This window comes from Saccoglossus kowalevskii, chromosome 6 (genome assembly GCF_978046115.1).
Source record: "Saccoglossus kowalevskii chromosome 6, keSacKowa6.1, whole genome shotgun sequence".
In the NCBI taxonomy this organism is placed as follows: domain Eukaryota; kingdom Metazoa; phylum Hemichordata; class Enteropneusta; family Harrimaniidae; genus Saccoglossus; species Saccoglossus kowalevskii.
In genome coordinates, this window is record NC_140646.1 from 19,018,085 (window position 1) to 19,027,544 (window position 9,460).

Consider the following 9,460-nt stretch of genomic DNA (forward strand, 5'->3'; position numbering starts at 1 on the left):
TACTAGGGTATCCACAGTGGTACAATATCACTGATGAAGGTTCATCTATTGTTTATACTGATAAGTTATTAGAAGATTATGGAAAAGAAGATCTTAAAATTTAAATATTGTATTGTTGTATCATTACACGTTGTATTTTTAAATTGAATTTTCTTGAAAAATAAAAATTGAGCTAATAGTTCGCAATATAAAAAAATATCTGCATCGGTTTTTGATGACGTAGTACGCGCGTACATGTTTGGGAAGTGCGCATGCTCGGGTCTCTGTTTCAAAATATCCGCGTAGATGGATTTGTCCTTTTTGCTCTGGTGTTTCGATTTTCACAGGATTTAACCCGTTTAGTTCGAATAAAGGTAATATAAGTCGATCGATAGTTTCTACCGATATCATGCTTGAGTTTTGTGAAGCGGATCGAAATATAATTTCGATGTCATGGTGTCAACGCTTTCCTCTTTGTGACTAACTATGCCGATCCCACTTTAGGTCATTTTTTATTATCCAAGAAACGTTCCGAGCGCCTGTGCACACATGTACAATACCCGTAAAATATTAGTAAGAGAATTTATAACTTGGGCAAAAAAGCATTGCCATAATGATGCATTTTCCTATCCCGGTAACTAAATATGCGTCTTGCAATTGTCCATGAGAGACTGCAGGATTCTTTTATTATTCATTTTCTATAGCATACTTGTCAGTCATTTGTTTTGTGTTCTTGCCTTCTGTACAAAAATCGGATAAATGTATATGTTCTCCAGCATAAATACCGCTTTGTTTTGAAGCAGAATATTACAATGTGAACTGTTGTTGACAACAAGAAAATTTTAAGTGTGTTGCCGGGGCCAAGAGAACCACAACAATCTGTCAGCCATCACCACATCCACTGACATAACACCACACTAAAATGAGCCACACAATCCAAAAAGGTAAGCAATCATTGAGCCATTTTGAAAGGATGATTTGAATTGACAGCTGGGCCACCAGTGAGAGTCCCCAAACGATACAATGAATATTCTGCACGGCCAAGCGAATATATAGGATATTTTGAAAAGTAGGGTATTAGACTTACAGTAAAACCCATACATGACTGTAGAACAATGCTTTGTCAGTATTGTGTTCAGTCAAATTCGTAACTTTTGTTATCATATGTGTACAGGATCCTGGGATTTCAGTAAACCTGGCATTATTGATGACATTGAATCAGATGACAGATTGTGAGTAATCACATGTGTTAATGGTAAGATTTAAAGCGCAGTGGTCGTCGAGCAGCGCGTATGCGAATGTAAAAAAACAATGCATTTTACACGCGTTGTATACGTCGCTATGAGTCCCATATCGAACAGAACGCGGCGCACGACGACTACCGCCCTTTAATTTAACAAGACAAGGCAAATTACCTTCGTTTTTTCTTTTTGTGTGCACCTTTTCTATGGAATTATTTGTGGCACCAAAGCTAACTGCAAGAAATAATGGTTAGGTAGCTGCCTGTTTCATGTTTGGTTATGCTTTAACTGTTCTCAAGTTGCTGTGGAGAGAGTGATGCAATCAATAAACAAAAATAGATTGTCGATTACAATTATCCAGACAGAGCTAAACACCCCCTCAAAAAGAAATCTGTCATTTTTTACCGATTTCTGCCAAAAAAAGGATTTATAGTGATTACTAAATTGAATTTTTGCATCTAAAATAAAAATTACCTAATTTGAACTGTAGATTTCGAGGTGCTGGGTGTATTGCTTAGTTCTCTGACATTGACTCCTGTTTAACTAAATACCAAATAAAGCTCATTAATTGTGTTTCCGATGTTTTCCACTGGCATACTCTAATATAAGTAGGTTTTTAAACCGCTCTAAGTTATTATTAAACACACTTCGGCTAATTCGAAATATAACGTAATGAAATATAAAAGCAGTACAGCGATTGACATGAGATTGAATAAAATGTCAAAAATTAAACTAGTATCAGTCTCCTCGATAATTTCTTCAAAGAACTGTTGAAAAGTGCTGAATTAATTTTTAGCCATATTTTATATGTATCTGCTAGAGTTGGGATTTTGCCTTTCATCTGAGCACTAATAAAGAATGGCGTTAAAACTACCACTGAACGACATAGCCACGTGTGACGTCATTATACAAATTAAACTCTCCATGCTTCTAACTGCAAATGTATCGTTCCAACTACTTACATCAGGTACATTATCTTGCGTTATATGAAATGGAATTGGTTGAGTAGCTAGAGGAGTTTCTGTATCAGTCAGCATTCATAAAGAGGTTCAGTTCTGTGACGGATAAAAGCTGGCATGATGAAACACTGCTATAATTCTGACAATACAAAAGCAATACAAACGTATATTAAATCTATTCCAGACTCTGCTTGTTCGACATTGCGCTCTGCTAAAACAAATTTATTAGCTATAATACTAACCTGTATGCAGTTCTCAAGCATAAAATTGGAACTGTTTTCATTTCACCCAACTCACCCTATAAAAAAAAACTATATCGTGTGTTGGTCGCATATGAACGATTTACTTACATTACTCTCTCCCGTTTAAATAAATACAATTTTGTTTGGGTAGCGCAATCCTATATATTAATACTTCGATGAATACACGTGTTATTAACAGTCAATACAGATTGTTCTAAACTTATATATCTTGGCTTTTATATTTGTCTCTTGTCTCCAGACCATTTTTCTCAACTCACCGAAATTTGCAGCTGGTGTTTCTCTTCTTATTAGTTCTTGTGTTATGTTGAATAGGTAGTTACTTGGAAGTCTTGACTCTAATTTCTACCACTCTTCTCTGTCTTCATATTTCAGGTTTTAGGGTGTAACTACACAAAATAAACCATATTTGTGGTTTTAACAAATTAGAATAATTACATTTTTGGCTCTGTCCATTCTGTCGATGCACTTAAATTGTGTTTTTCTTGGTCTCACTATGGAAAGCTTACTCGAAAATAATGCTTAGTCCACCTGTTATAATTTTTTTTTCAATAATCTTGAGTAATCCAACAACAAAACAATTAACTATTTTCAAAGCAAGAGGCCCAACTGCTATCAATCAACTGTAACTGTGGGTGCCTACTGCTACTTCTTATATTCCTGCCATTAGCTGGCTCATTACGAGGTTCAGAGCACCTTTAAATTCACTATTATTACCCACTTGAAGCTTCTTCGGAGGTCCAAACATGCGAAAAATATCAACTAGCTTTGGGGTCACTTCTGAATATTCTTTGAGTGAAAATAAAACGTGAAAATATATGTATGTATTTATAAATTTCACCACTATAGGTGCATGGTGATCCAGACATGTTCATTAAATCTATCTGCACCACATCCATAACAGATTTCCCAACAATCGGTGTAAATTGGCCTTTGTTGTCAAATTTGGGACACTCTTTCCCATGGATTATAGACTTGTTAAGGCAACGTTGAACCTTTTTCTCTCCAATGGCTGTGAAATATGTGTTTCAGCACCAGCGCCTTTCATTGATGTATAATAATGTGTTATTACTTCATCGGTATCCTCCTTGCAAACAAGAATATTTTCCTTTAGAGTAATTCTACTAACTTACCAGATGATGGGAAAAATATCTTCTGCAATTTGTAAGCAGATTTCTTTAGTCTTTTATATAGTGAACTTCTTTGGATACTTTTCATAGCAGTTCACCTAGACAAAATATCAACCATCGTTTGATATTGTACCCTTGAAGGTGATGTCACTTATTTAGGTCCTGGCATTCATTGTGTTATGATCTAAAATAAAGCATACAGTATACATAAATTAGGTTCAGCAGTGATGTTAAAAAACAGGTTTGTGCACAGTTATTCTGGATGGGGGGGGTACTCGCCAAAATTACTGGTAGGGGTGTGGGACTGGTGGTATCAAATCCCTACCCCTTTTTACAATATAAAAAAATTTAAATTCCTACCCCTTTTCCTTACAAATACAAATGGTATATTGATATCCCTTTCCAGACATTTGGTATCGTTCAACAACATTCATAGACACATTTTTCGCATGGAGATAAAAAAGGAGCAGTAACGCCTATTGTTTTCTTTGTGTACTCTGATAGTTGGCAATTGTTTGCCTAGAAAACAATGTAATATCTGTTAATAAGCGTTGAGTGGAAACCCCGGAAAACACTAAACCAGTTGAAAAACACTAAACCTAACCCTAACCCTAAATTTTTTAAAAATTCCTCGGAAAACAGCACATAACTAAATGTATTTAACCCAGATTTAATACATATAATAAACTTAATAGTTTAGATTACATTGAGGGCGCCCTTGTGAAATCAGCTGCCGTCGTGGGTTCTGTTTCATGTTTTCGCTTTCTTTTAATCAAATATTCACTGGACGATTATGGTACACCCATAATACACCCTTTACCTCGGGTTTAGTGTTTTTCGACAGGTTTAGTGTTTTCCGGGGTTTCCACTCAACGGTTAATAAGTATCCTTTAATGGTGATTACGCGATTTGGTGTATTTCGACAAACTTCGCAAATTAACCGAATGAACTGTGCAGAACCGTTCCCGTAGAAATTTGCGATATAGTTGAAGATTTGTCGCAGAAGAATCGGCAGACTTGGTAGTAGTTGAAAATGAACTACAATTTTTCAGCAGTCCTTTTGTATATGTGGTGGCAAAGAAACAGAAAGCACGATTGCATGTGATGACAACGACTGCACAGTGGAATGGTTTCATTACGAGTGTACAGCGAAAAATATACCATCGCATCAATGTTCACGATTTTCGGCAACCGCTCTCTGTCGCACGCCAGATTTGACAGTGGTTTTCAAAAGCCGAAGATGCAAAGATTCTATGACAATATTTTTGCGGAATTTTGTGGATCATGTAAATAAAGTGTTCCAAGCCGACTCCTTGGAGAGGGTAAAATATAGTAAATCTTCAACTACAAACAGGATTAAATGTCCAACTGTCTAGTCACTGCACATGAGTACAGACCTTATTTATGATCTGCGCAATTGATTTAATGTTTCTGTGTAATATGAATATTTCGGTCAATACACATGCTTAAAGGGCGGCAGTCGTCGTACCGCGTCCTGTTCGACATGGGACTCATAGCGACGTATACAACGCGTGTAAAATACATTGTCTACATGAAATTCAAACACGCGCTGCGGGACGACCACCGCGCTTTAAACAAACGGCAACTATCATCGGGTTTGAACAATAGGAGTACTTACTGTTCTTACATGTGCTTACTGTTCTGCTACTGGGGCAGATCCTAAAACAGACCTAAAAAAATATAAGACTGTTCTCACTTTGTGTGCCGAGTGTGAGAAAAATGGCAAAGAGGCTGTTGTTGTGAGACCATACTGGCCTAAGAAATAGACTTGCTTGCTGTATATAGTTGAGGTTATTTTGTTTAATAAAGTGACATGACAGAATTCAAATGGTTGTTTTGGGTTTTTTTCATTCTATAAACGTACAATTCGAAATCAACATTCAGTCAGTTACCAGAGACACATTTTTTTTTGGGCCTGAACATTGTGGGAACAACAATATTCATGGCAAAAATCATTTGATCGTATATAACTTCATTTGGAGGCATACTTTCTTTCTGTCCATATGTTTTGAGGCTATGAGAGTGTGAATTAGGAGATAAACAAATACTCCTATTTTGAGTTGTAACTTTAAAACTAAAAATCCGATCATATACTATTAAAGAATGTTAATTATTCAAGCACGTATTGCGAATTGATATGTGCCTGAAACCAATTTTGTTCATATAATTTGCAAGCAAGAAATAATGGTATACATATGCTCATCTTGTTTTTTTTGTCATTGATTTTTGACAAACTTGTAAGACTATCAACTGTTACTCTATCGATTCATGTATATCTGAGCCAATTTTATTCAAATTTTACATCACACTCAACATCAAAATATGCATAAATGAGAAACTAACTGAGAAGGGGTACAATTTTCACACAAAAAACAGCCAAATGGAAGTATCACTGGACTGATAATGGAAAGATCCCTAGCACGATAAAATCGGGATTGCTCGTGTGAATATCTCGTTCTTGCAAGATGTGCTACGTATTTCATAACCCAATTAAGATGACATCCTCGTCTACCAATGAATAAAAGCCATGAATTCCGCACCTGTTAATATCTTACCCTTCTAAATGCATATAGTTTCACCCAAACATTAGCACTGCTACTCGGGTTTTTCAACAACCCAGCATAACAATTGACAATGTAATAATACTTGAAAGTGGTAGGAACCAATTTTTAGTATCCTTGAAAATTTTAAAAAAGAGCGACATTCACATATACGACATTCAAAACTTAGTCTATAATACTTGGCTGATTTGAGCACTACAACATGGTGATCTGTTTATGAGAGCTATGATGCATAATGCTATGATAAATATGGTAATGTTTCAATGAAGCATCTAAAACGAAAAAAAGTAGATGGGGAAACTGGCTAATTAGAGGACTAAAGTCAGTCAGTACAAACATATTATTTATTAAAAATAACCCAAAACATCTCCAAAATGCACGCGAATGTAAACAACATAGAAACGTAGGCTAAGCTGCTCAAGTCGGTCAAATAAATAAATAAATAAATGTTCCTACTCGCGGGAACAAAAATAAAACATTACAGGTTCTAAATAAAACAAAAACAAAATCATCTCCTCTCCAATGATTAAAACTCATCCATCGACAAACCCTTAATGAACATTTCTGATATAAGCAATGAATTTAATTAAGGGTGACTTTCGATTATATATCACCGAAAGTCAAATTACATTTTTCTACGCAGGTAGTGAATCTAAGTTTTCTATCAAATCAAATCCTGATAAATCAGTAGGGTATGAAGAAATACATCCTAAAACGTTCATTCACTCAGCGAACATTATTGCCCGAAAAATAAAATATTAGATGTTTACAATTATTTAACTCATTATGTTGTGTAATAATTTGTACTGATTAATGATTTTATAATTGTAGATGGTCAACATGAAGCAATCCCTAATGCAACTATTGTGAATCTTCATGAGTTAGCAGAACGTGGCTGGCAGTTACGTGATATATTAAATCATATAAGAGAATTACAGACTCCGGAAGGATACCATCCTTTGCCATGGAAGCCCCACAGTAGGGAAACGATACTTGATACTCTACGCTCTATCATTGCCCAATTTGAGTATACACACGTGGTGGAGCTTTACAAAAAAAGGACATGACTTATCAGATACAGGTAAGTATAATGTAGTTACATATTTCAAACAATTCTTATATTTGTTGTATAGAATAAATTCACAGATTTGTTTGCAATTGAACAATTTTAATTATATTTAATTTATTTTAACCTTTTCACCACTAGTGTTTTTTGCCCAAATTTTTCTGCACTTTTTTATAAAATAATTTACTCAAACAATTTTTGTTTTTTGTGCAAACAAACAAGACTATCTGAGGTAAAAGAAGGAACTGGTGTTGAAAATGTACATGAATGAGCTTTATGAATTATGGTAAATAGATTGTTACAATAACAATATATCTTTAGTATTGACATATATACCATCTCTGACTTCTTCCATGACAGAGAAGATCATGCTCATATTCTGAAAAGAATTGCTATGTCTTTTCAAGATTGTGACCCAGAGGTTGTAAATGTTAATGCATTTAAAGATGTCCTGGAAGATCCTAATACAGGTCTGACATATGCTGCATATACCGGTAGTGGTAAAAGAAAGCAGTCAGTAGAAGATGCCGAACACCTTCTTTCATATAATGTTGCTAATTTCATGGAGCAACATGGTTATCAAGAAGCAGGTTGTTATATTAGGCTGGTAGCCTAATGGCACGAGGCCAGGGATGGAAGAGGCCTCACCCAACTGCAGCGATGTCAATTCAATTACATTTTATATAATTATTTATTGGATGACTTGATGCCATGGCATAATGAGTTGTATGACTTTTCAACATAAACAGGTAATTATCATATAGTGACTTCCATGAACTATTTCAGGCAATCACTACTGAATGTTGAATTAATTGTACAATCAACTGCAGTTATCCCCTGATACATCGATAACTTGTTGACATGTCAAAGTGTGTGGATGTTGCGCTATACATATGCAAGATATAGGTGTCATATGAACACAGTTGAACAAACTGAAACATTACCAAGCTATCTAGCTAATTCTGTGAGTGCACATCAAACCTAGGTTGAATTTTGTACTTGTGATTTCCTTTAGAAGAGATCATTGAATTGTGAGTAAATAAATGTTTATCAATAAAGGTGTTGCACATGCGCATTGTAGCGACTACCATCTTTTAAAATGTTGATATTTTGTGTTTTATTATTAGTTGTCATTTTGAATTTACTAACTTTGAACAATTTCGTTTCACTGCATATATGAGAAATGTTGTCTACAAGGACCTCACACAACACACAACCTCTGTCCCCCCTGAACATTTTGTTTGAAAGCATCCTTAAGCAGTGACAACATTTTTATTAAATAAATTTTCGATCAATCAATATCCTTACTATTCATTACACCCTTCGTCCCATTACACTTCACTTCATGATCGTCTTGCTGAAAGTTGAGCAGATTATGCAACACATATACCATTATTAACCAACAAAGTGTGAACATGAGGGCTATCGGCCTTCAAGCTACATCCCATGTAACCATTTTCTCCAACTGCTGTTTTAAAATATATATAAATTCATCCACTGTTTACCATACATGTATTAGCAGTGATTTTTCCCAGTAAACATTACAACTCTGAATGATATGCATCATTGTCATGTAATATTAACAGATATTATTATACATTTGTCACCGTAACGCGATAAGTTACAGCGTGCCGTAATTGTGCGGTATTGTCATCCTACCATATAAGGAAACGCAAATCCGAATATGGAATGATTACGCGCGTAAGCGTCCTCTAATAATTAATTTGCACAAAGACAGTACAGCTGGAGTATCGACCGACGCATAGTCTGCCAGTATGCAAACGACGTACATCAAGTTGCAGTTTAGTTCTGGCAGCTTAGTTCCTTGAGCTCCGACAACAAATACATTTATCTAATTATTTCAACAAGGTATTGGCTGAGAAGCATGTCAGATGTTCATCTTTATGAGCCTGGCGGTGACTGTGACAACAAAATCAATTTTGAATTATTGCCGATTGAAAGAAATGACAACAACTTTACAGATCTGCTAAACCTAGCCAGTGAGATTGATAAAACAAGCACAGAAGAGACCAATTTATCAACAGATTCGGAAATATAACACCGCCAAGGAAAACAAAATATGAAACAAGCAGCCTTCGAAGATTCTTGCAAGGACAAAGGAATGAAATGCGAGAGATACACACAATACCATCGTATCGTAAGTACTCGATAACCACATACAACGCTATCTTTTTTTAAAGCCTTGAAGCAAAATGGAGGTCTTTATGAACCGGATACCTTAA

The 9,460-nt window shown here is 35.4% G+C and overlaps 1 long non-coding RNA gene across 1 annotated transcript; it reads right to left on the reverse strand.

The window, feature by feature from the left end:
- Window positions 1-1,399: 1,399 nt before the first annotated feature.
- LOC144343557 (uncharacterized) lies at window positions 1,400-2,822 on the reverse strand. Its single transcript, XR_013418980.2, has 4 exons — window positions 2,700-2,822; window positions 2,422-2,477; window positions 2,183-2,318; window positions 1,400-1,522 (listed from the first exon to the last, which is right to left on the reverse strand). It is a non-coding gene; the product is annotated as an uncharacterized LOC144343557 (long non-coding RNA).
- Window positions 2,823-9,460: the final 6,638 nt, after the last annotated feature.